Source organism: Scleropages formosus, chromosome 19 (genome assembly GCF_900964775.1).
Source record: "Scleropages formosus chromosome 19, fSclFor1.1, whole genome shotgun sequence".
Taxonomy (NCBI): Eukaryota; Metazoa; Chordata; class Actinopteri; order Osteoglossiformes; family Osteoglossidae; genus Scleropages; species Scleropages formosus.
In genome coordinates, this window is record NC_041824.1 from 8,627,975 (window position 1) to 8,655,791 (window position 27,817).

Consider the following 27,817-nt stretch of genomic DNA (forward strand, 5'->3'; position numbering starts at 1 on the left):
GAGCCAAGCCGAGCAGACACGAGCTCGGCGTGGTACGCTTCAAGCTCGGTGGAGGCAGGAACCGCGGTCTGGATCATGCACGTAGCGAAGGGCGGACGCATCCACCCTGGCAAACCACACACACACACACACAGGAAGCTTAATGTGAAGAACAAATAATGTGTGAAAGGGCGGCTCAATGTGTACACCACCTCTTAGATAGACAGACTGATTGACAGATAGACAGATACATACATACATAGTTATGCGGTAAAAGTTATGAAAGAATATATAGCACAGCCTCGTAGTGATGGAATAAATCAGCAAGTGACTCTGAAGCTTTGGTCAAGTCTAAATGTTGTGGGAGGACCAAGACAAACCAGCTATGAGGCCTGGTTCTGGCGCCCTGGAGTCGGTCCCCAAGCATCGTGCACTTACATTACTTACTGAACCATCCACACACACACACACACACACATTTTATGAACCGCTCATCCCATGCGGGGTCGCGGGGAACCGGAGCCTAACCCGGTAACACAGGGCGTAAGGCCGGAGGGGGAGGGGACACACCAAGGACGGGACGCCAGTCCGTCGCAAGGCACCCCAAGCGGGACTCGAACCCCAGACCCACTGGGCCACCGCACCCCTCCGGAACCATCCGATCCTCACATAATATATTCCTTCTGAAAGCAAAAGAGTTGTTATTTTCAGCCCCTGCAACCACATGCAGGCTCTGAACCACAACATACCGTATCTGTAAACGTCTCCAGTGTGCATTTAAAATTCATTCATCTAGCTGACATTTTTCTCCAAAGCGACTATGTTAAGGTATTTATAATTATTTACCCATTTACACAAGCAGGCAATTTTACGCTAAGTACTTTGCTCAAGCGTAATACAGCCAGAGGTGGGAATTGACCCTGCAAACTACAGGTCTAAAGGCAGTAGCTCTAACCACTAACCTATCAACTGTGAGGAAAAAATTTGTGAGCCCTATGGGATTATCTGGATTTCAGCACAAATGGCTCCTAAAATATGATCTGACCATCTAAGGCACAATAATACAAAAACACTTATACATAAATAATACTGCCCATAATACTGTGAATAAGACTTTATTCTATATTTATTATTAAGGAACAAGGAGGGAAGCGGGTGGCAAAGTGCTTAAGGCTGCTGTCTCGGGATTAGGGGTTGTAGGTTCAAAACCCACCTCATACCGCAGTACCCTTGAACGATGTATCTCCCCTGAAATTGCTCCAGCCTGTGCAAAGGGACAAATAACTAAGTATTTTGACTTCGTTTTGGAGGAAAACATCAATGAATAAAAAAGACAGATGAAAATTAGACATTTTAGGAAAATTCATACAGTAATCCAGATTATTCTAAAGGGCTCGCAAACTTTTTTTCACAGCTGTACACAGCAAACGGACTCCAGAAATGGCACTGGCACACAGCAGCGTAAGCAGACGCATGCGACTCACCATCTTACCCTTCTACGCACACGGGGGGGTCGATGCGCTCGCACCCGGGCACCGCTATTGGTTTAGTGCACAGCGACTCACGTTCACTGGAGTTGCTGGAACCGTTCAGCCCACGCAATTGTTGAGCTCTCCCTTAGAGCACTTAGAGCCCCCATCTGTGTTCGACGACCCGGGGCTTGACCCCACCCCACCGCTGCAGTCTTCGCATTCAGCCGTAACTTGACACACATGCGTGTCAACGTCAAGCCATTTCAGATGACTCCCCCTCCCAGCCCATGATTTGCAACGAAGATTTACACACGCGCACTGGCTGAAACCCCTTATCCCAAGCAGGGCTGCGGCAAACCGGAGCCTAACCCGGCAACACAGGGCGTAAGGCCGGTGGGGGAGGGGACGCACCCAGGACGGGATGCCAGTCCGTCGCAAGGCACCCCAAGCGGGACTCGAACCCCAGACCTGCCAGAGAGTAGGACCCAGCCAAGCCTTCTGTGCCACCGCACTCCCTTTCATATACTAATTAAAAAAAAAAAAAAATTATTTATTTAACTTGCAAACTTTTTGTACCAGCCTGAAGTGGAACAGAAGCACCGTTCTTGAGACTGAAAAGCACATCCTCCACTTGACCGCTGCCCTTGTTGGGTTCATGTCAACACACATCAGAATATTCATATACCTATAAAATATATTTAAAGAGACACTTATATTATTTACAGTACTATCACGGCTGCAAAAAATCTTTGCCAAAATACTGACAATACAATATATACATAAATTCTGTGCATGTATATACATAATATATACAATACATAGGCTATATGCGGTGTGTGTGTGTGTGTATGCCTGTACATATGATATGCATACAACTACAACTACTGTCAATAAACTTACTCTTTATGCCGAACATGATCATCTGGTAGTTAATCTAGAAGTTGTCCCGATACGATCAACGACCGCCAGTGAGTACTAGAGTAAGTACTATGGTAAGCCATGCGGAAGGTGCCCTGCCTGCGCTGCTCATGATAATTTCCTCCCCCCGCCGTATATATGAAACGAAGATGGTCGAAAAGTGCGAAGGGATGAAAACGGCGGAGCCCAAGAAACCTTTCAACGGGGAGAAGTTAGAGATGCGCGGGCGCGAGCGCGGGCGCGGGCGCGGACACGGGGTGTTGTCGCGCGAACACTGGACTGGCCCCGTCCTGCCGGACCCCCCGCCCCCACGACCACATTTACATATGTCCTTTACATCTCATCTGCAAGGAAACGCACAGCAAGCGCGCGCGCGCGCACGCACGCACGCACGCACACACACACACACACACACACACACACACACACACACACACACACAGAGCTACCCACCTTGCATCGTCTGTATGGCACCAAGCAGAGAAACACGGCCGTTCCCCGGCCGACCGTAACGCAAGTTTCAGAACCGTTACGCCTTAAAGGCGTCTGCAGATGTGTTTACCCGGCGCGCGCGCGCCCTGCCGTCCCCCGCGCGCGCCCCCGCTACGAAAAATACCGGTGTACGGGAGGAAAGCGAAAGGCGACCCCGCGCATAAACGCGAAAGGAACGCGTCGTGGAGCGCTGAATACACACACACACACACACGCGCGCGCGCTCGCGCACATCTCTGCATAGCTACCTGGAGGCTGCGCGGCGCGGCGGGGCTGCGGATCCTCTGCGCTGAGGGCTGTGCGCGCAGCCTGTTAAAGGAGCGCGCCGGGGAGCGGCGAACGAGCACACGCTTCCCGCACACACACACTGGCGCGCTATTCACACACACTGGCGTCCGACTGACCCACGCACGCACACACACACACCCACCCACCGTAGGGTCGGCTTACATGGGTGGGGAACAGTCCGCTTCGGTGGGACGGGCTGGCGATGGGCGCTTCACACACGCGCGCGCGCGAACACGTGGTCAGATCCCTCCTTTTACCGGTGTACCGCTTAACCGGCGCCGGAGTTACCGGTACCGCTGCTTAAAGCACCGTTTTATCATCATCGTTATGACTCATATCGTCACTGATGCCATTATTTTCCAAAAAATATTGTTCCTGCTATCACGATTTACATGATTCTTCCTAAATATTAGTTAGTTATTCATGAAACACACACTGGGTGACTGGTACAGTTTTTTGAATGTGACCACTGACTGTCAATCGTCAATGTCATGATCGCCTTTAGTCATCGTTATTTATAGAGTGAGTAGAACAGTTAATCACCATTAACGTTGCCTTTACTCCAACCTTTACCGTGATCTGATTACCATACTCTTACCATTGCTGCATCGTCACGTGGTCACTGTACGTTATCCTTACTCTTCATTACCGTCAATGTCACCATTAGCATTACTGCCATTTACTGTTAAAGTCACCCCTTGTAATACTGTCATTATTACTGCTTTTTACCATTAGCCCATTAGCGTTACTTTTGCCCATTACCACTAAGTTGCAGTTTTATTACTGTCATTGCAAATAACTGTTATAAGTGCCTTTACTGACTGTATTCCCCTGTGCCGACTACTGACACTGTTACATTTATTTATACTGTTAATTACAGTTAATGATACCATTGCTGTTAAAGCTGCCATTCTATTATTGACACTGCTGTTATTTACCATTATTAGTCTTACTTTTGCCTGTTACTGTTACAGTCCAGTTAAATTACAGTCACCTTTCATTACCATGCCATGGCCTTACTTTTACTGTTACTGTTCTTTACATTAGGTGTTACCATCACTGTTACCAGTATTTATCATTAGTACTATTATGACTACTGTTACTCTTAACGTTCCTGTTGCAATACTATTATTTAACGTTACTGTTACTGTTTCCGTTAGGGTTTCTTTGCAGTTCTGTTACTGTCACTGTCATCTGCCGTTACCTTTACTGATACCGTTGTTGAGCCTTAACATTACTGTTACATTTTTTTACTATTAATGTTACTGTTGCTTTTGGCTTTATGTTTATTCCAGGGCAGGTTTTCACTTGACTCTTTATGGAATGTGTGGGTGCTCTGGTTTCCTCACACAGTCAAAAGATATGTTTCAAGTGGATTGGTGACTGTAAACTGCCCTCAGTGTAACTGTGTGTGTGTCTGTGTGTGCGTGTGTGTGGCTACCCCGAAATGGACTGGAATCCCATCCAGAATGTAGCCTTTACATGTCTTAAAGCCTGCACATACACGATAGGCTCTAGACCACCATGACCCTGTCTTGGACAAGCAGTTACTGTTTGTTATCATTACCGATGCCATTACAGCATCTGTCATTTACTGATGTTGCTCTTTCAAAAATTTTTAACCCTTCCAAACACTGACATGCACACTTCAACAGTTTCTTGAACATTAATTTTTCTTGGGTCCAATTTTTGCCATCAAAGTGCAAAAATTACAGTGTATATAAGTTTTTTCCATTATCCTTCAGTTTAAATTTTCAGCAGGAAATGCTAAATGCTGGAGTTTCATAAAAGTATTTTTACAGTACTTTCTCACTGAGTGTCCACCAGTAGAAAACATAGCAAATGCACTTTGAGATACTTCACAAGGAGCTACGCTTTTGAACGCAGTTCTCTCCCTGCACTCATACAAACACGCCACACCTGAATGTTTGTGCCGATAAACGCTCACAGATGGAGAGCTGCTCTCCCTTTCCACCACTTAAAAGAACAGAAGAAACAATGGCTTTCATAATATTGACACAGATGGTACAGATCACTAAATCCAATGAAAAAAACAGTGAAATAACAATTTCTTGAGCCTTAACCTGGGTATGCCCAAAATGAAAATGGGTTCAGCAGTATTCATGACTAAATCCACAACTTTTATGTTTATTTTTCTTCTCTGGTTTATCATTTAGACAGGTGTTCATGTATTACTCCTGAAAACAGCACTGTATCATTTTGTGTATTACCAGTAAATCTATAGTTCAACATACCTGTAACCACATATATCTGCACCCTGTAGTAACAGCAACAGTTTACTGTGCCTATAATGTGTCTTGTGCTCTTTACTCTGTAACCTTTTAAACTAACTGTTTAGCTACATGACACCAAAGGCCTTGTTTCCGGCCAACTTGCTGCAAGCGTTCCTGAACTTAGGAGGTTTTCCACGGTAGAATCGACCAGGACCCGAGCAACACAGGTTATATGGTACAAGAACTGAACTTTATTGTTGTCAGGTCCACGCCCACATCTCAAACGACAACACCCGACTCTGCTCCAGCACCAGATTAACCGCTCACCCTTTAAAAGACCCTCCTCAGCTCCCATACCTTTGCGGAATCTCGTCAGAGACAACCGCCCTTCCGTGTGACTCCTCACTCATCTCCAGTTCTCAGTTCACGTTCTCTGGTTGTTGACCCTTCGCTTTGTTTCTCGACCACGTCCACGGATCTTCGTTTCAACTCCGATCGCCGTTTGACCGACTCTTCGCTTCGTCTCCTGACCTCGCCCATGGATTCCCGCTCTGACCCCGACCGCCGATCGACCGACCCGCTGCCTGTCCCCGGTACCAAGAACAACTTGCCCGATCCTCTGAATCCGGACGAACAACCCCACACTTGGGTCCTTCCGTCCCGTTTCACCGTGACAATTGTCAGATTATTCTGAGATTTGTTTTGGACCACAACAGCTCTGTGCATCAAAGACAATGACATATTACACGTTAAGAGCAAAAACAAAAAAAGAGGGGAAAAAGCATTTTCACAGAACATACAATCAATGTCATCCTGTTAACACATTGTTGATATTGTTATCCCAATATCCCATTATTACAATATCACAAAACATCACTATACTCTCACTGCCCTGGCCAGAACACTACACAGCCCAAAATACTGCACAACTAAAATGGGTTATATTTATAAAGGACACAAATTCAGAAAGTTTAATTAATTACATTTAACTAAATTCAACCAGTTAAATCAATGTTTATTTTATGTGCTGTAACACCTTTGTCCAGGATTGCCCAATTTAGCAGGAAAGCAGAGCAATGATATACAATAGTAATAGAGAACAAAAAAAATGGAAGAGTGCTTATTTTTTATCATTTTTAAATATATTTTTTAATTTAAATTTTTTCAATGTATTTTTTGTAAATTTATTTATTTTTTTTTTTTGCCACACAGCGCTAGAACTTGAAACCCCTGGTAGGCACACGTGTTTCTCACCGTGTTCCGATCACTTGAGCAGCTGGGCAGAGCAACCTGGTAAATATGTGTGTGGCTGAGCCCAGCGCTGTTGCTCGCATCAGGTTTGGTAGCCCAGAATAGAACAGCAGGTAATGGGCTTTGGAAAGCCAATAAGAAACCATTGTTAGGCACTTGCTTACACAGATTGGCTTGATGGAGAGGAGATTATCTGTTACCACTACAGGTTCTGCGATACCTGGCAAGAATGCTGGCTGCCTCCTCTCCAGAATATTCTCTTATCTGATTCATTCAGCAATAAATACCAGGGAATGAAACCCACATGTATTTGTGGATTTACAGCTAGACCACCCAGGTTTGGTATTTGCGTGTGTTTACCTGGTGTAGACTGCAGATATTAACTTTGTTGCTTAGTAGGTACAGTGTTCATTTATGCAGCTGCATATTTTAATCTGATAAAGTCAGGTTTGATTTCTGGCTAAAGGAGGTGGCTGTCGCTCGGGCCTTCATTCTATCTCCTTAACCGCTATTCTCCCTTCTATGTGATTAAGGTCGTCATTATGCATATTTACCCGATCAATAGATGAAATAGAAACTTAATATATTGCAACATGACGGGGGGGCGCGGTGGCGCAGTGGGTTGGACCGGGTCCTGCTCTCCGGTGGGTCTGGGGTTCAAGTCCCGCTTGGGGTGCCTTCCGATGGACTGGCGTCCTGTCCTGGGTGTGTCCCCTCCGACCTTACGCCCTGTGTTGCCAGGTAGGCTCTGGTTCCCCGCGACGCTGTATGGGACAAGCGGTTCCAAAAATGTGTGTGTGTGTATATTGCAACATGATGTCAAAAGTTTACCGTAGTGAACTATTCTATTGCTGACGATTTTCTATGAAGTAACAAGTGCATCAACGCTTACAACATCCCATGACCTCAGTTTATTACAACTTACCACATACGTTCCCAATAATATGATGTGGTTTAGAGTAGATTCAAAACAAAATTGTTTTCTGGTTCACTTGTACACCAGAAAACAATTTTGTTTTGAATCTATGATGACGTAACTGCCATGTACAGCAGTAATAAATTTTCATCATTACACTAGAAGGAGTCTTTATGATTTATTTTTCATTAACATACTATACCAAGAAATTTGGAGTTTATTCTTGCTTAACCTATTTCCTATTAAAAAAAAAAGGACAAAACTATGTCTTTTTAACTGCTGGGAACACATCTGAGTTCCAGTAAACTGGATGTGCTGTTTTAAAAAGTACCCAGAACTATGACATTTGTTTTGCATCTGGACAAAGGAAGTATTTGTGAGACATGGTCAATTCAGTAAATATCTCCTAGTAAGTGAATTTCTGATTTAGGATTATAGTTAGAGTTTCACAGCAGGGCATTGGTGCTGTTGGTATGACTAATTATTGACAAAAGAATAACTGACTGTAGTTTCTCACAGTAAATGAGGTCTCGGAATGTCTTACAAAGCTGGGTGTGGAGTGGAATCAGGCTCAAATGTGGGACACAACATCTGAGCTTTAAACCACAGTAACACAGCCTCTGTCCTCTAGGTCATGTAGACATGTAGACTTGTAGGTGTCAGCAGTATAAATTATTACATTCTCACTAGTTTAAAACCATGCTTATACTGGGTTAACAAAACAAAGCAAACAGCTGCTAACTGACATGCTGGCAGTCCGCATCTGCTTATAATTAAATGAGGGTTACTGGAATTTATTTCAGTTTTGACCATGTAACGCTAACATGGCTACATTTTAGTATTTAGGTACTGAAATAATATGCAATATTCAAATGTATGGACGTATATTTCATATGCATGTATGTTGCGCATTGTATGCTACTGCAACAGAAGTGATTTTTTCCTCTGATATTTATAAAGCTTCATTCATTCATTCATTCAAAATAAACATTTTGAATATGTCTTAGCGTTGTGACCTTAGTGACTCCTTCTCATGATTTCATCCCATTCTCAGAACACTGTGGTGGAGCTGTGGTTGGTGAGACTGGGTGTATGTCATCTCCACAATCTCCACACCTCCATGGCCACAATTGATAACATCTAATCGCTCTTGAGAGCTGATTCCAAATGAGTGGACCTGACGGAATAACTGCTTCCCATAACAGACTGCAGATGTGGGGAGAAGCACCTGCGGTTTGCTTCTCGGCGTCATGTGACCCGGATCACACGGCTGGCGGCTCCATCAGCTGTGACGTTCTCGATGTCGCTGGAAGGCGTGAGGTGTGAAGCTGCGCCGTGCCATGTGGGCTCCCCAAATAACATAGTGTCCTGTCACCTCATCCACCTCTGCCCACTGTGCATACAGCCAGTGAGCTTCAGAACCCCCCCGATGCTCAATTTGCTTTTTGCTTCACTGCAAGACCTGCTCTGAGAGACCCTAGCAGTAAAAACACTGAACTGTGAGGCTGGTCAGCAGATTTAAAATGTGCTGGAAATGGGGGACACAGCATGAACAATCCTGCTTTTAAAAAAGTTTTTTACATACAGTGTATATATCACACACACACTGGCTGAAACCACCTGTCCTAAGTGGGGTCGCGACAAACCGGAGCGTAACCCGGCAACACAGGGCGCAAGGCTGGAAGGGGAAAGGACGCACCCAGGACGGGACGCGAATCTGCCGGAAGGCACCGCAAATGGGACTCGAACCCCTGATCTACCAGAGAGCGGGCACAGGCCAAACCTGCCATGCCACTGCACCCCCCTCAGTATATATATAGAGTACTGTATGTAAAAGAATAGCGTGTGCATTCTTTAGAATACAGATTATTTTTTGACTATATTAAATGTAATATTATTTGACTATAACATTACATTTCATTTGTTATAATATATTAAGTATTAACATTAAATATTCTATTATAAACAACAATTTTAATATTATAATGGCTTGTTTAATTCCTATAATAAAAATATTACAATTAGATATTATATACTACATACACTTTTTGTATTAATTTAATAGAAATCAAAGGAGGACAGTCGGGTGGTGAAAAAAATTCAAAGAAACAGTTAAATCGGAAAATCACGATTGTGAATATTTAGGTGGGACGAGATTTGGCTTCAATCTCAAATTCCAATCCTACACTTAAAGTGAACACCGTAGGCAAGAAATACAGTGTCTGGTACAAAATATGGATTGGATGACTTGAGGGCACAACACTAGTCTTCATTACCTTATCGGGTGTTTTTTTCCTAACCCAGACAGCGTGGCTAACTCATTACGTCCAACTCGAGTCTCCGCTTCCCAGCTCCAACACCGCGGCAAAGGGAAAAGATGACTCCGCAGCAGGGAGACGTGGAATGTAACATGCGGGAGAGAAGCAGCCGACTGCGATGACGTCTGCTGGAACCAGCGGCGCCTCTTCCACACGGCTCCATGCTCCAGAAGAACTTTTCTACAGCGGATTCTCAACTGCTTAGAAACGGGGCTTTATTTTAACGTGCTGCTTGAATTCCACATATCAAAATATCCCCACGGCTGTGTTCATTCAGCTGAGCAAACCGATCGCTGGGAGGGTAAAATACACTGACAACAAACAAGACCACTAGACAATAGTGACAGATTTAAACAGAGGCCAAAAGGAATAATAAGATCATTGATATGGGAACCACAATGTCAAGAGTGTGTTTGGTGTGAGACGGGAGGTGTGACCTCACTACTCTTTCCACCAGTAACCAGGAATTGGAGACTGGTCGCTTTTTTTGAACCTGAAATATTTAATTATACCTTTTTCGCATACAGTAGCTAACAAACAGATTTATGGAAATTACTGCTGAAATGTTTTATCCTGAGTTTAAGCAGTAATTAGTTAAGTTTCACTTCTGTGTATTATATACACACACACACATATATGTAAAAAAAATATCTCCCTCTCACCCCCACATTGGGAGGTGTGTGTGCGTATTCCTCAAGCTTGGTTCTTTAACCAGAGGTCTTGGAGTTTGAGGGTTCTGCGCAGTATCTTAGCTGTTAGGACTGTGCTCTTCTGGACCGAGGCTTCGGATGTTGTTCCCGGAATCTGCCGGAGCCCCTCTCCCAGTTTGGGGGTCACAGCCCCGAGTGTTCCTATCACCACTGGGACCACTCTAGACTTCACCTTCCACATCCGTTCCAGGTTTTCCTTCAGCCCTTGGTACTTCTTGATCTTCTCATGCTCCTTCTTTCTGATACTGCTGTCACTTGGGATTGCTACTTCTATCACATTGCCCTCTTCTCCTCCTTGTGGACCAGCACTATGTCTGGTTGGTTGGCCAGCAACTGCTTGTCAGTCTGGAACTTGAAGTCCCGCAGGACCTTATCTTTGCTGTTTTCAACAAACTTTGGTGGTGTCTCCCACTTGCACTTGGGGACTTCCAGTCCGTATTCTGAGCAGATGTTCACGTGCAGAATACATACGTGGGGGGCACGGTGGCACAGCGAGTAACGCTGCTGTCTCACAGTGCCTGGGTGGTGTGCGAGAATGTGGGTTTGGTCCCTGCTCAGTCTGTGTGGAGTTTGCATGTTCTCCCCGTGTCTTTATGGGTTTCCTCCGAGTGCTCTGGTTTCCTCCCACAGTCCAAAGGCATGCTGTTCAGGTTCCCCCATAGTGTGTGAGTGTCACAGAGAGAGTGTGTGTGTTCCACTGATGTATGGATGAGTGGCACAGTGTAAGTAGTGTATCTAGCAGTGTAAATCACTACGGTGAATAAGGTGTGTGGGCTCATAACACTACATAGAGTTCATTGGAAGTTGCTTTGGAGAAAAGTGTCTGCTAAATAAAGAAATGTTCCTGTACACTATCCCAGCCACTTGGTTATGCCTCTCAACGTAGGCTGTCCCAGCTTGCATCTTACATATATATATACACACACATACTGTATATTTTACGGTCTTATTTCATTTTGTTCGATACATTTAAGTTTATTATGAAAAATCTGAGGAAAATAAGGCAAATCCAGTCAAGTAACCTGTTTTTTTTTTTGTTCTCAACAATAACTCCGTTACCGTTACATAAAAACCCCCAAATGACCTTAATCTAGGCGAGCTCAGATTAGGCGCCATTCCCAGATGGATCAGGCAGAAAGCCGATGAGAGGGGCGGCTATACGGGACTACGAGGGCTGCGCGGGGCTGTGGGGCGAGGGGGTCCGAGGAGGGAGGCGATGACGGTGCTGGACTAGAGAGGGACTGACCTCGTGAGCTTCTTTCTTCCTGTCAAGCGTTGCTCCAGAGATGTCATCCCGCACGGTTGGTACCAGGCACGCGGCCTCACCCACAGCTCCCTGTCAGAGGACGGGAGGTGATAGCAGTGTTCCCAGCGAGGCTTTAACGTGTTGTGAGATAATACACACGTGACTGTGCCATTCTGTTGCGTGGCGCGTACAATAGATGGTCAGTTCGCATCATACCTGTGGATGGAGAGAGGGATGCTGTATCTCTCCCAAGATTGAAACGAGTCCCCTGTTTAGAGAAAGCGTGTATTGTGTGTCACAAGAGGGGTTTTATATGGTAACAAAGGGTCCGGCGGAGGCTGTGGAGGCTATAACTGAACAGCCCTGACCTTCATTTTAAGTCAAAAGACACTTATAAGACACATCGCATACCAAGCGGCTTATTAAGAAACTTTTGTAAAAATCATAGAAGAGTTAGTGTGTCCTTCACATTCTGAGATATTTCTTCTCCCAACTGCACTGCTGTTAGAGAAAGGCGGTCGTCACGGAGGCCGTCATCGCTAGCATTTCACAGCATTATTACATAAAACCCATAAGTGAGGATGGCCACCTCCCCGTCACAGCACACATGGTTCTACTGAGTAGCTGATGCTGGGACGATCCTTGCGATAACAGTGACTTTACGAAGTTCCGTAAGACACGACCTCTGTACTCTAGCCGTGAAATGAGGAACGACACACACGTCTGTGAAGATTCTCAATTATCCAGGTCATGGTATATCTAAAAACAAAGCTAAAACAAAGGCAACTGGACTTGCATGAGTTTTCTTGAAGACGTTCCACCACTCATCCGAGTGGCTTCTTCAGTTCTAAATGACTGGTGGGGAGTTGAGGTTTTTAACTTGGAACATCTGTGGGAGGAGCCCACTTGAGACACACATGACTGGTAATGACCCTGTGTTGCTGGGTTAGGCTCCGGTTTGCCACGACATCTCTCGGGATAAGCGGCTTCAGGCAGTGTGTGTGTTTTCTTCAGAGTTACTTACAGCATTAAGATATTCACAATTAGTCAGCCATTTATATAGCAAGGTAATTTTACTAGAGGAAGTATCTTGCTTAGGAGTACTACATCCAGAGGTGAGATTCAAACTTGTGACCTTTGGGGTCAAAGGCAGCAGCTCTAACCACTATCCAACCAGCTCTCCACTATAGACTACAGCATGGAATCAGTTTACAGCTGCCACTCTTTAATACTGACGCTGTCTGAGCTTGTTTTTTCCGGAAAAGGAATAAAAACAAAGACACTTACGCAACGAGAAACAACAACCTGTTTCAGATGCCAGCTGGTATGCAGACAACTGGGAAGATAGTACCAAAGCTGGCAAGGTGACACAGCGGGTAGCACTAGTGTCTGGACGTTGGATCAAATGTAGGTTTGATCCCTTCTCAGTCCATGTGGAGTTTGAATGTTTGCCCTGTGTTCCTGTTTCCTCCCACAGATATGTGTTATGGGTGAATTGGTCACTCTGATTTCCCCGTAGCGTGTCTTTGTGTGATTGCACTCCAGTTGAGTGCTGTCCCATTCAAGGGGTACCCAACCTTGTGATCTATAATTCTGGGATGAGCTCTGAACCACTGCGACCCAGCACCGGATGAGCAAATACTGATAATGAACGAATGAAAGATGATGGACATGGTGAGAAAGCTTTCACTGAAGAGAGAAGCACATCACACTGTACAAGAGAGAAAATCCACCAAAGTTCTTTCTTGGAAAAAAGAATATGTCCTGCAGGATGGGATATGAGAATTCTGAGCAGGATTTCACTACAGAACAGGTTCCGATCCCTCTGCCATAACACCCCTACATGTAAACCATAACCTTCTTGAATCAGTCCCTACTAATAGGCAGCCTCTGGTAATGATTTACTGTAAAACATCTCTGAAACACTGGAATAAAAAGCTCTTACTGCAATCTTCTCCAATGTAAACATCTGTTAAATTCTTGTGGGAGATGAATGCTGAAATATGGACTCAAACAAGGTATAACTGAGACAGTGAGTCATATCTTTTTTCAAAATTGCTTCACAAAAATTCAAAGTCGTCTCTGTGTAGTTTGTCCAGGACCAGAACAGAGTTAATTAAAAAGTAGTTCCAATACCCACACTTGGCTGTTAAAGTTTCTCCACATGGGAAGTGTCCTCCTACCAGATACTCCACTTTGCCCTTTGAATTTACTTTGCTTTGTGGGGACGGCGTGCAATTTAACATGCAGGTGGTAGTTTTAATGTGAAGTCCCCCTCAGAGTGTGTCACCTGTAGGGGAACCTCCCCCCACCCGAGTGAAATTCTTTCAACACACGGAAGGGAATCAGAAAAAGTCCTTCCACCATTAAAAAAAGACATCTTCAACATTTTGTGACACAAAATGCAATGAGAGCAAAACCAACCTAAATAACACTTCTGTTCTTACTATTAGAGTTGGCACTACGTTTGGAAAACACGGCACCTACCAAAAGTATTCACCCCTGGGACAAAACTGGAACCTCAAGCCAACTGCGAATTTGTTGCAGGAGCTGAACATTGTAGTCCAGTTTGACAGAGCTTGAACAGTTTCCTAAAGTGCAGCAAACAAAAGTGCGGTGTCGGGATGTGCAGAGCTGAGATTTATCCAAACAGACTAAAGGCCGTAATTGTGTTAGTACTACATGTTGACTTAAAGGGGGGAAATACTTATTCAACCAGTTATTGTGTTTTATATTTGTCATTAATTCATTTGATCTGTAGAAAATGAGTCTGCCGATTTAAATTTGTGGTGATTCAATGTTGTCCAAGGGGTGAATACTTTTTATAGGCGCGCTACATGATGTGGATACTTCAGAATTATGTCTGTGTGGTCTTCATCTTGGGGGAACAGTACATTCAACATTAAACGAAGGCCCCATCAGCATGATATGTTTTCCACATTATGGACTTCAGTGGAATCTATCCCTTCAAGACATAACCCTTGTTATGCATTTTGGTGTACCATTCCAAACTTGTGGTTGGCCTCTGTGGCATGCAGCTTTGCTGTACTTTATTCCTGTGACTGCCTAAAGGAACAATAGGAGAAGCTGAAGAGGGATGTGGGTTTAAGACCCAGAAGAAACCCGGTCTTTGACGCTTGGCGTTGATTGGACTTGACAGGAGCATTGCTACAGTTCCAGCATGTTACTAAGACACGTTTTCCAAAATCACATGTGCCTAGCAAGGAAATCTGAGATTGCGCCACATCCCTGTTCTGCAGAAGAACGCGTTGTGTAAATGTAAGTTCTTATAAGCTATGTCATATGCAGCGGTGGTCACTCTCTAGTTAGCCTTCAGTAGGTGCTCTGGCCTTGAGCATCACTCATGCGGTTTCCGTTTTGGATTCACGGAAATCTCTTTGGTGTCGTACTGCCCTCCTGGGAGTGCAGTCTAGACCAACCCCGCACAACACTTCAACCCATGTTGACTGAATTGGATCAAATTTTGAGTTTTTTTTTTTCAGGCGAATGACCGAAGGTCAGTGCAGGGTTGGGGAGCTCCATTTTGGGAATGTACTCCTTGCAAATGCATAACCCAAAATAAACCCCTGATCAAAAGCTGGCCCCACCACCCTTCGCCTTTGTAAACAGTGGTAATCTGCTGTCCAGCTGTGATTGTGAAAGGGTGAGACATCGCAGCTCCCCAAAAACGCAGGCGCACACACTGGCTGGATCAAATAATCGGCCGCTCCTCTCTTACTGTCCACATGCTTTGTTGTTCTTCTAAAACGGAATCTGTGTAAAAACAAGCCACCAGAGCAGTTATATGATGGAAGGTGAGCAAACAGAACATTATTTTTATTCTGCAAAATCCTCCAGTACTGTTTTATAACTTTTCCGATATGGATTTTTTTTCAACCATGCAGATCCAAGCACCATTGTAACACCCCAGTGGGAAAGCATGATTCTTGAAACTTGTCTTATCCAGTGAAACCAGTAAAATTTGTCTCATGAGCTGTATATGCACTGGAACCAAGGTATTTAATAACATGTGCAGATGTTTGCCGTGTTATATGAGAACGCTTCCCAAAAGCAGAGCAAGACTCCTTTAAAAAATATTAGCTACAATAAAGTAGTCTTTTTTTTTTTGAAGTGGGCCAATGAACATGATTTTCTCTATGTGTATTGGTTAAATTTTTAAAAATTAAGATTAATATATTACATTAATGTTTTTAGGCCTGCAGTGTTTTTTTACACAACTTTGATATCAATATAGGGGGTGCAGTGGTGCAGTGGGTTGGACCGCAGTCCTGCTCTCCGGTGGGTCTGGGGTTCAAGTCCTGCTTGGGGTGCCTTGCGATGGACTGGCGTCCCGTCCTGGGTGTGTCCCCTCCCCCTCCGGCCTTACGCCCTTGTTGCCGGGTAGGCTCCGGTTTCTCGTGATCCCGTATGGGACAAGCGGTTCTGAAATGTGATATCAATATGTTCATTGCAATCAGCAAAGATTTCAGTTTAGCTGTGCTGTATTATAAGCTACTTTGCTGAATATCCATCCATCTTCTTCCGCTATCCAGGGCCGGGTCGCGGGGGCAGCAGTCCGAGCAGAGTCCTCCAGACTTCCCTCTCCCCGCACGCCTCCTCCAGTTCCTCTGGGGAAACCCCAAGGCGTTCCCAGGCCAGCCGGGAGACATAGCCTCTCCAACATGTCCTGGGTCTGCCCCGAGGCCTCCTCCCAGTGGGACAAGCCCGGAACACCTCAACTGGTTCCTCTCGATGCGGAGGAGCAGCGGCTCTACTCCGAGCTCCTCCCGGGTGACTGAGCTCCTCACCCTATCCCTAAGGGTGCGCCCAGCCACTCTGCGGAGGAAACTCATTTCTGCCGCTTGTATCCGCGATCTCATTCTTTCGGTCATGATCCAGAGTTCATGACCATAGGTGAGGGTAGGAACGTAGATCGACCGGTAAATTGAGAGCTTCGCCTTACGACTCAGCTCCCTCTTCACCACAACAGACCGTTATAATGACCGCATTATTGCAGATGCCGCACCGATCCGTCCGTCAACCTGCCGCTCCATTTTTCCCTCACTTGTGAACAAGACCCCGAGATACTTAAACTCCTCCACTTGAGGGAGCAACTCCCCCCTAACCCGGAGGGGGCAGTCCACCTTTTTCCGACAGAACCATGGCCTCGGATTTGGAGGTGCTGATTCTCATCCCCGCCACTTTGCACTCGGCTGCAGACCTCCCCAGTGCACGCTGTAAGTCTTGATTCGATGAAGCCAACAGGACCACATCGTCCGCAAAAAGAGACGAGATCTCGCGGCCACCAAAACAGACACCCTCCGTTCCCTGGCTGCGCCTAGAAATTCTGTCCATGAAGATAATGAACAGAATCGGTGACAAAGGGCAGCCCTGGCGGAGTCCAACATGCACCAGAAACAGGTCTGACTTACTGCCGGCAATGCGAACCAAGCTCCTGCTCCGGTCATACAGGGAACGAACAGCCCGTAGCAACGAGCCCCGAACCCCATAATCCCGAAGTACCTCCCACAGGATGCCACGAGAGACACGGTCGAATGCCTTCTCCAGGTCCACAAAACACATATGGACTGGTTGGGCAAACTCCCACGAACCCTCCAGCACCCTAGTGAGGGTATAGAGCTGGTCCAGTGTTCCACGGCCAGGGCGAAAACCGCATTGCTCCTCCTGAATCCGAGGTTCGACTATCGGTTGGATTCTCCTTTCCAGTACCCTGGCATAGACTTTCCCAGGGAGGCTAAGGAGTGTGATCCCCGTGTAGTTGGAACACAATCTCCGGTCCCCCTTCTTAAAAAGAGGGACCACCACCCCGGTCTGCCAGTCCAGAGGCACCATTCCCGAACTCCATGCAATGCTGCAGAGGCGTGTCAGCCAAGACAGCCCCACAACATCCAGAGACTTGAGAAACTCGGGGCGGATCTTATCCACCCCCGGAGCCTTGCCACCGAGGAGTTTTTTGACTACCTCAGCAACTTCAGCCAGGGTAATGGACGAGTCCCCCTCCAAGTCCCCAGCCTCAGCTTCCTCTACGGAAGGTGTGTCGGAGGGATTGAGGAGATCCTCAAAGTACTCCTTCCACCGCCCGAGGAGATCCTCAGCTGAGGTCAGCAGCGCACCACTTCCACTGTAAACAGTGTTTGTGGAACACCGCTTCCCCCCTCTGAGTCGCAGGACGGTTTGTCAGAATCTCTTTGAGGCTGACCGAAAGTCTTCCTCCATGGCCTCACCGAACTCCTCCCAAGCCCGAGTTTTTGCTGCGGCGACTGCCAGAGCCGCGCTCCGTTTGGCCCGTCGGTACCTGTCAGCTGCTTCAGGAGTCCCATGAGCCAGCCAGGCCCGATAGAACTCCTTCTTCAGCTTGACGGCATCCCTTACCTCCGGTGTCCACCACCGTGTTTGGGGATTGCTGCCACGACAGGCGCCGGAGACCTTATGGCCGCAGCTCCGAACCGCCGCCCCGACAATGGAGGCGTGGAACATAGCCCATTCAGACTCAATGTCCCCCACCTCCCTTGGGACCTGGTTGAAGCTCTGTCGGAGGTGGGAGTTGAAGACCTCTCTGACAGGGGCCTCCGCCAAACGTTCCCAACAGACCCTCACTATGCGTTTGGGCCTGACAGGTCTGTCCGGCTTTTTCCCCTGCCATCGAATCCAACTCACCACCAGGTGGTGATCAGTTGACAGCTCAGCCCCTCTCTTCACCCGAGTGTCCAAGACATATGGCCGAAGGTCGGAAGAAATGACTACAAAGTCGATCATCGACCTCCGACCTAGGGTGTCCTGGTGCCAAGTGCACTGATGGACATCCTTATGCATGAACATGGTGTTCGTTATGGATAAACCGCGACTAGCACAGAAATCCAATAACAACTTACCACTTGGGTTCAGATCAGGGAGGCCGTTCCTCCCAATCACGCCCCTCCAGGTGTCACTGTCGCTACCCACGTGGGCGTTAAAGTCTCCCAGTAGAACAACAGAGTCCCCAGTGGGAGCGCTTTCCAGCACGCCCTCCAGGGACTCCAAGAAGGCCAGGTACTCTACACTGCCACTAGGCGCATAAGCACAAACGGCAGTGAGAGACCGTTCCCTGACCCGAAGGCGCAGGGAGATGACCCTCTCATTCACCGGGGTAGACTCCAACACATGGCGGCTAAACTGGGGGGCTATTAATAAGCCCACACCCGCCTGCCGCCTCTCACCCTGGGCAACGCCAGAATAGTGGAGAGTCCATCCTTGGTCGAGAAGAGTGGTTCCAGAACCCAAGCTGTGAGTGGAAGTGAGCCCGACTATATCTAGACGGTATCTCTCAACTTTCCGCACCAGCTCAGGCTCCTTCCCCGCCAGTGAGGTGACATTCCAAGTCCCAAAAACCAGAGTTGGCGCCCGAGGTTTGGGTCGGCCGGGCACTCGGCCCCGACCACCGCCCAAATCACAATGCACCGGCCCTTACGGTCTCTCCGGCAGGTGGTGAGCCCACCGAAGAACTTTGCTGAATATAATTATTTTATTTAGGTAAAAGAGTAAACTGTAACAAAGGCAACGGAGAAAAACAATGTACATTTAATTTGATGGGACTGTTTTACCCAGTGCGTAAATATTCCATATATCAAGTGAATCCCGAAAGCCTTGACTGATATGCCGACCAGACCTAAGGAATACAGGATAGGTTTGTTTCATATACCATGGTAAAAGTCAGTAATCACTCCATGGGAGGTAGAAGAAGAAAGAGATACTGACCATATGGAAATGAACACATATGCTGAGGACACGCTGTGTTTAGTTCAGTCTAAACTTGAAACAAAGAGCAAACTTCAAGCATCGAGTGGTGTGGAGACCAGACCATGGCCATAAAGTTATCAATTCATCATCTTAGATCTCCAGGCAACCAAACGTGAAACTCCTGCAGTCCAGCTTCTTCTGAATATTTACAGAAGGAAAACAGATTTCATCAAAGCTACCATTTTATGGTAACAGGAATGGTTATTGTTCATTTGTGATAAAAAAGAGGAGCAATTGACCAGCAGGACAACATAGAAATTGATTAATTTTGTGCCTATCTGAGTAACCCAGAATTTTCCATTGGCAACAGATGTTCTACTGTCACAGCTTCCTAATGGATAACTCATGTATTTTGGTCAACATGTAGAACAATACCCATTCACAAATTCAGTAATTGTTTTATTTATATTACATTATGTGTTTCAATCAAAAGCCATTATTCTTCTAGAATTACACAAGACTCAATGCTGTTTTTGTCACTTATTTATCTCATACTCACAAAAGAAATAGAGCAGTGAAATTTCAGCTGATAATTCATTCACTCATCCATTCATTCATTCACTCATCCACTCGCTATAGAAAACCTCTTGACCTTCTGTAGGGTTGCTGTGGCCCTGAGCCTATCTTGAAGGCACAGGGTGTGAGGCAGGGTATACCCCAAATGGGGTACCAGTCCATCACAGGCTCATCACACCAAACAGATGGAGATGAAAATGACTTTGGAGGAACTTAAATTCTAAGATGGTGAATTTTCTTACATGGTTAAATTTCACTCTTCCAAGGTTATACCACCCATGCCCCACATCCGTTAAATTTTTCTTCCTTTTTGCCTATATAGCTTGTATTTTGTATATTTTTTCCAATTAATATACACAGTTATTCTAATATTGATTAATCACTGTGCTAGTGATAGAAACAATAATTATGAATAATGCTGCTATAAATATTTTTATGTTGGCTATTGTGACATAAATAGCAACATTTCATTCAGCTGTTTACATCAGTAGCTCTTGATTTGTTTTATAGCCAACGGTAGACAGTTTTCAGAAAAAAAAGAATCATATTACAGGCACGTTGTTGAGCAGAGGGCAACATGTGACGTATCTTTACGTTTACATTACTTTAAAAATCTTCCTTGTGACATAACACTGTTCTAGAGTTTGGACGCTTCAGCTTCCGCTGTTGAAAACAGAGTTTTCCTTTTTTGAATATTTCAGCTCAACTAAACCAAGAAACATAGTTTGCTGTCTTTTCTGCCCAGCACAGGGGTCCCGTCAAGGTCTGAGATCCAAGTGTGGCCACATGTCGGTCTGAAGGGAGAAGATCATTCTAAATTCTTGGTTAAATCGTTATTAAAAGTGAAGTGTTTTATTGTGCAAACATCAAAACCATGTTTAAGACAGTAACAGCAAACAATAAATGCTTGAGAAAAGTGAGGGCTAACTGAAAGTTCAGCTTCGAGATGCTGCAGTATCCTTTAGAATGGAGCTTATTTATAATCTGAACCAGGTAGGTTCCACTGATTTCTGGAGCTGGATATGTGATTTGGAAAATGGATGGATGGCTGTATGGAAGTCTGATACCGTGACAAAATTCAAAATAATTTATTAATTGAAAAAAATATTATTTTAATGAGAAGCGTGAAGGCACACACACACACACACACACACACACACACACACACATACAGGAGACACGATCTGTGTGGCTGGGTTGCTCACACAGTCACCCCTGTTTCCTGGTCGTAGCAGATGCCTGGTTTGGTAAACTTGGTAAACTGGACACTTGTCCACATTCCAGGAAGCAGATCTCATGAGGGTGAGAGGACAGAAGGTGCCCGTGGGGTCGACACAGGCGGTGTCTTTCTGCTCTGTACTGTATATCCCAGAACTTGCTTATAATGTTTTTATTCTTTATATTTACATTTATTCATTTAGCTGACACTTTTCTCCAAAGCAACTTACAACGTTGAGTCAGTGACACTGATTTACCCATTTACACAGCAGGGTAATTTGTACTTTTTACTGCAGCTCAGCGAGACTGTCAAAAGCCAGCAGGACATCAGCAGGACATTCTGTGCTGTGCCACCTGTCCTCTTTTTTCTGCAATTTTGCAAAATGCAAACTTACCGGAAATTACAGTACATATAATAAGTATTCAAGCCCAGCAGACTTCCCCAAGTTTGATTGTTTTACAGCATTGAATCACAATGGATTCAATGAGGCTTTTTGGACACAGATCAACAAAAATCAAAGCCTTTTAATGCCAAGGTGAAAACACATCTCTACATTTCTTCAGGATTTTCCTGTTGATAAGTACCACACACACACACGCACTTTCAGAACCGCTTGTCCCATACAAGGTCGTGGGGAACCGGAGCCTACCCGGCAACACAGGGCGTAAGGCCGAAGGGGACACACCCAGGACGGGACCCCAGTCCATCGCAAGGCACCCCCAGCGGGACTCGAACCCCAGACCCACTGGAGAGCAGGACCCAGTCCAACCCACCGCGCCCCTCCGATAAGTACCAAAGAAGTCTAAATAAATCCGTTGCAATTCAATCTTGTAAAACAACAAATTATGAAAAGGTCTAAGGAGGTGAATACCGTTTAAAGGTACTGTAATGGCATTTTTCGGTCCACCACAATACTGTCAATCTCGGGCCGGTACCCTCACACCCAGATAACCAACCACCCCCCACCCCCCCAAGGGCACAAGTTCCCCTGACATGGGAATGCACAGTTACATCATTAAGTTTTGTGCAGTATCGGTTTGGGAAGAGGAGCTGCCCACCTGTGTTCTTCCAACTACTTTTTTATTGGATCAAGGTAAGCACTAGCGGTGGCAGGTCTGAAAAGAACCAGTGGAGGGGGTGCAATAAGAAGTGTGGAGTATGTTCTAAATAACCTGAGGCTTAATGAACAATAGAATACATGCTGCTGGACTGATTTCCAGCAAGGGATGAAAAGTGTATTCAGTTGTGCTCTTCAGCATCACAGCTAAGTGGGGCGTCCCTTCGCCGAGAGCAGACACTCGCCGACGCCGCCGTCCTCCGAACCTGGCCCCTCCCTCCCAGCGTTAAACACCACAACGATTTCGCTCGCAGCATCACATGTCCTTTGAAGCAGCTTTCGGAGAGGCTCGCTGGACACGGCGGCGCCACCCAGGCCCTCTGGAAAAGGGATCCGGAGCAAGCGGGGGACGCAGCAGCCTTACCTCATAGCCTGTGGAGCTTCGGTCCTCCTGGAGATGCCGGAACGCAACTGAAAGGATCCCGGGAACCTCAGCTGGTGGGCATCCTCAATTCGATTCCATCTCCCCCCGGGCAGCATCAGTACGGACCCCCGTTCTCCCAACAGAGTCTGTTAAGTGTTTTATTTCTCTTAACCGAAGAGGAGGGAGGCGAACCCGTGATCTGCACCCCGCCTACCGCTGGTCTCCCCAGCTTTCTTTACCCATTAAAAGTCCCACTCAAACACGCACAAGCTGGACCGGGTGCCGGAACGCGGGGGTCTTCCTGGGCCCGGTTCGCCCTCCACCGTCTCAGGCGCCCCCCTCCCCTCCGCCGCTTAACTACATCTGGGGCTGACATTGGAAGTGAGGGTGGAAAATTCCAGAAGACTTAGATAACTTTACTCCTGCTCTCCCTCCCCAAATTGAAGGCATGTGTGGAATTCTGTGCCAGACGGCGGATAAAGGGGAGTCCAGCGGCGCCGTATCTCACAGCGGAACACGTGTGCTCTCCCTCTCCATTCTCCTCCTCCCTGCTGGCCACCAACCTGCTTCGGATAACACAAAGGGGTTACATGAGGGGGCTTGGCCCGAATGCCGATTTAATCAAAGGAAAACAAATGGCGGTGCGTTCCGGCAGCGGCCGCGGCATCAGACGGGCCGCCCATGCATCGCCTCCAAATTGGAACCGGCTGCCGGGAGTCCGAACGGCGAGGAGCCTGGACTGTGTCCGCTGGCTCTCCCCAGGCCCAGGTGGAGCGGTTCCTCCTCTTCGGAAGCTAATGAGGCCCAATGCCCAGAGGTCAACACGGGAAGGGAAAAGACTGGGCTTTTTGTTGACTCTGAACATGAGACGGAGCCCAAACTGAACTTGCGGTCCTGCGACCGGACCGTTGCTCCACTACACATTTAGAACAAACTTGCAGAAGAAGCCACAGCAGAAATGTAATCTGCTTTTCAGATGAGGTATTCGCTCCTCCCCTTGACCTTATCTGCAAAAGTGGTCCCCAACTTGGGATGCACGTGACTTACTACGGTCGCCCAATTAACCTCAATACATTATTTTTGAATCCTGACATTTGGTCTTAATGTGTAACAGCAACTGCTCCATCTGCTCTACGGTAATATCCATTTTTGTTATTGTTAGGATGTCCAGCAGCGATTGTGTCTTTCTTACAAATCTTTTCATTTGTAATTCCGTTCAAGTTACTATTTACTCAAATGTGACTAGGAAGTGAAAAAAATCAGTGTTCATTACTCCTTAATGAATGGTGTGTAGTATCACCTAAAGTATCCATAAATTAACTGTACTTTATACACACGGACGCACACACACACGGACGCACACACACACACACACACACACACACACACACACAGGGCGCAAAACTGGAAGGGGAGGGGACACACCCAGGACGGGACACACCCAGGACGGGATGCCAGTCCATTGCAAGGCACCACAAGCAGGACTCGAACCCCATACCCGTCTTGTGCCCAGAGTTGGTGGGTTAGGCTCAAGCTCGCTGCGATCCCACTTAGGACAAGTGGCTTCAGGAAATGTGTGTGTGTGTATTAAATAGGCACAGGTAGACAGAGACTAAAGTGCTGGAAAAGGATAAGTTGCTCCCGCACAGAAGAATAAACGAGAAAATAATACAGTACAGCTTTTTAATTTGACATTTTACAATTTCTCCAGTGAATACCATGTACTTTAACAGGGTTTGCCTGAAACTGAACCCCTAATGTCACAGTAAAAGCCACCACATAAAGACAGCTCATTATACCTCCCTGGAGGAAAACACTGAATCAGCATAAAATATGAGCGTGCATCTGTAACCACAGGGTCATTACAGCTTTATGTCATTTATCTGCATCTTTTCTCCTTTGATTTCAGCACAAAGGACACAGGTTTAAAACATATCGAATATATCTTGGTGTTGACGCCAGTATCTGAGATTTCCCTGAAGTTTACTTTGATCTGGAGATGTTTGCAGGGGCATAGCTGGTGGCACAGAAAGGTTGCAGGTTCAAATCCCACCTCCAGCTGTAGTACCCTTGAGCAAGGTACTTACCCTAAATTGCTCCAGTAAAAAAAATTACCCAGTTGTATAAATGGGTAAGTAATTGTAAGCTTGTAACTGCAACAATTTTAATCTTAACACTGCAAATCGCTTTGGAGAAGTGTCGGCTAAAGGAAGAAATGTTACCGCAAGTTTGCCCCCCATGTTGGTGCTCCCAAGTCTAAGGGGCCATAACTGGAGTCTCGGTTCTTGGTCAGAGAATCAGGATTAACAGGATCCACATGGAAATGAAGAGGGAAACCAAAGGGCAGCAGGGGGCGTAGTGGTTAGAGTTGCCACCTTTGCACTTGGAGGTTGCAGGTTTGAATCCCAGCTCCTGCTGTAGTCTCCTTCAGCAAGGTACTTTGAATTGATTTTTTGTTTTTTAAAAAAAAAAAAAAAAACCTAAGTGGAAGAACGCCAAGTTGCACTGGAGAGAAGCATCACATAAACGACAGCAGTGCTTTTTTGCCGCAGTTTGCCCCAGAACTCAGCAATGACAAGAGAGCAAGACGGGGGGCTGAAACCATCCGAGGGGGAAAAGCAGGAAAGCGTCGCACCCTGACCAGCAGACATTTCCTCTGCAACAAGTCCTCTTCGAAGGATGGCCGTTTCGGCTCCGCTAAACCCCGGCAGCGTCTGCAGAGAAATGCCTTGTATGATAAAGATTAGTGAGGATAATCAGCTCCATTCATGGCGGAAAATGTAAACGCTCCGCCCCCACTCCGGATCCTGGAGAAGGACACGCATTGGGAAACCAGTGCAACGAGCACGAGGCGACCTTTCGGACCAACTCTGCGAGTGCTTCGAGTGACCTCCAACCCCTTTACAAAGTCACGTCAGCTACTCTCAACACAAAAAAAGCTCATGGAAACAAACGAGAGACGACCTCTTTGGCTAAGGAGAACGTCTATCCAAGGCTAGTAACGCTTTACGAGTTCAACGGGCAGCCGACGCAACGGAACGCGGCTCATCGGAGATCAAGCGCCATCTGGGTCAAAACCCCTTGAGCCGAAGGTCACGAGAGCCATGCACGTGGCTACCTGCCCCCGTAATGTACCGGATGGTCCAGACGACACCCCTTCACCCCTTTAAGTAAGACATTCCATTGGATTAGAGAAACTCTGTTTGACCCCCTAAGTCGAGGAAAACAGCACCAGATGCTCAGCGAACTGAGGAGTAACTTGAAGGAAGTTTATCACCTCTTTGACTGAGAAAGATTTCATTGTGCTCAACCGGTGAGAGTGGGTGGTATAAATCCTCAGCTTTTCTGTCTTTCTGCCTCAAATGGGAGTAGTGCTGAAAAACATGCCATGTGTGGGCGCCACTGTGGTTAGTGCTTGAGTTCTGGAACCACCGTGGGGGGTCCTGGCTTAAAATCTGGCCCCTGGTCCAAATCAGACTCTTCCAGCTGGGCTCTTCAATCTCCTCCCGCACCCATAACAGACTCGCTCGCTCGCTCAGGAAAAACAGTCAGTTTTCATGATCTGGGACATGGTAGACTTTTTGAGCGTTAAAAACCAACTCTGCGTAGGGTCTATGCAGGGGGCAGATGGTAGCATAGTGGTTAGAGCTGCAGCCTTTGGATCCATAGGTTGGCTGTAGTACCCTTGAGCAAGGTACTTATCCTAAATTGCTCCAGCAAAATTACCCAGCTGTAAAAATGGGTAAATAATTGTACGCTTGTAACTGCAACAATTTTAATCTTAACACTAAGTTGCTTTGGAGAAGTATCAGCTAAACGAATAAATGTCTATTACTATAAATTAAATCCAGGACAAATTTTACTGTACTGATTGTGCAGCCGATTCCACCCAGGCAGCAGGTAGAGCAGCAGTTAAGAGTCACAGGCTCCGAACCTCTGAATCGCACCCACTGACTAAGATACTTAGCGTAAAATTGCACCAGAAAAGTGACCCAGTTGTATAAACGGGTAAATAACTAAGCAGCTTAGAACTCTGAGTTGCTCTGGAGAAAAGCATCCGCTAAATTAATAAATGTAAATATATGTACTAATTGGTATGACAGCAACTTAAAGGAAGACACTGGCAAGTGGGAACTGTAATGGTACTTCCAACAGGTCCTTACATCACATGGGGAGGCAATTTGAGGGACTACAACGCATTGAACCAGACACCCCGAAGGAGTTCACCGTGCAGTGGTATGGCTTGGACCACAGAAAACAGGGCGCTGTACCGCGTTTTACAAATCTAGCTATGGCAGACAGGATTTCCTGTTAATGGAGCAAGTCCAGAACCATGGAAACCTTTTGCTAACGACGTTGCATCGCGTCACGCTGCACGCCAGATGATGGAAACCCAGCCATTCAGTCAGTTTAATCTCATTTCTTTCTACACATCAGCTCAATTATAGGAGGAGGCACATGCTCCTTCTGCCCCAGTCATCAGGTCGAGTTGCAACAGGGCTAAACTCCACGGCACCATTTAATTCCCTTACAGCTGTAATTTTAGCCCCTCCGATTTAATTTTGCACTTTCTTTGCTTAACCTTAATTTGGCCAACTATTTATATCTGATTATTCAAATGCATTCGTTCAGTAAGACATGAATGACTTATTATAGAAGCTCCACTGCTACACACAAAACAGAAAATTGTGTTCGAGGGGATTGAAATGTGATGTGTAATATGGGATCATTTGCATGTGACAGTAGTTTAGCAATCAAACACATGGGAGCAGAAGAAATTAAATACACCACCACATTAAATATGCTGCAACATTAAAAGAACACAGTGGCACTCAAACACACACGGCGCTGTTCGTAGAATTTATGAATGGCTTACTATATTTCTGATGAACTAATTCACTTGGTCGAGTACAAACATATTCAGTACCAGTAAATAAGTGTGAGTAGATCTGCTCCAAATTTTCCTTCTTAATTATTATA

The 27,817-nt window shown here is 46.1% G+C and overlaps 1 protein-coding gene across 5 annotated transcripts in view; it reads right to left on the reverse strand.

Moving 5' to 3' along the window:
• The window catches only part of LOC108927789 (junctional protein associated with coronary artery disease homolog), a 50,530-nt gene extending 27,240 nt beyond the window's left edge, over positions 1-23,290 (reverse strand). For 2 of the 5 annotated variants that reach the window (XM_029246349.1, XM_029246348.1), the window contains exon 1: positions 3,110-3,222. The gene's annotated coding sequence lies outside the window, so the exon portion shown is untranslated. Of the gene's footprint in view, positions 1-3,109; positions 3,223-11,824; positions 11,915-12,040; positions 12,067-22,837 lie in introns of those variants that run through there. The other 3 variants (XM_018741343.2, XM_018741342.2, XM_018741344.2) reach the window with 3 other exon arrangements.
• Between the last annotated feature and the right edge of the window lie 4,527 nt (positions 23,291-27,817).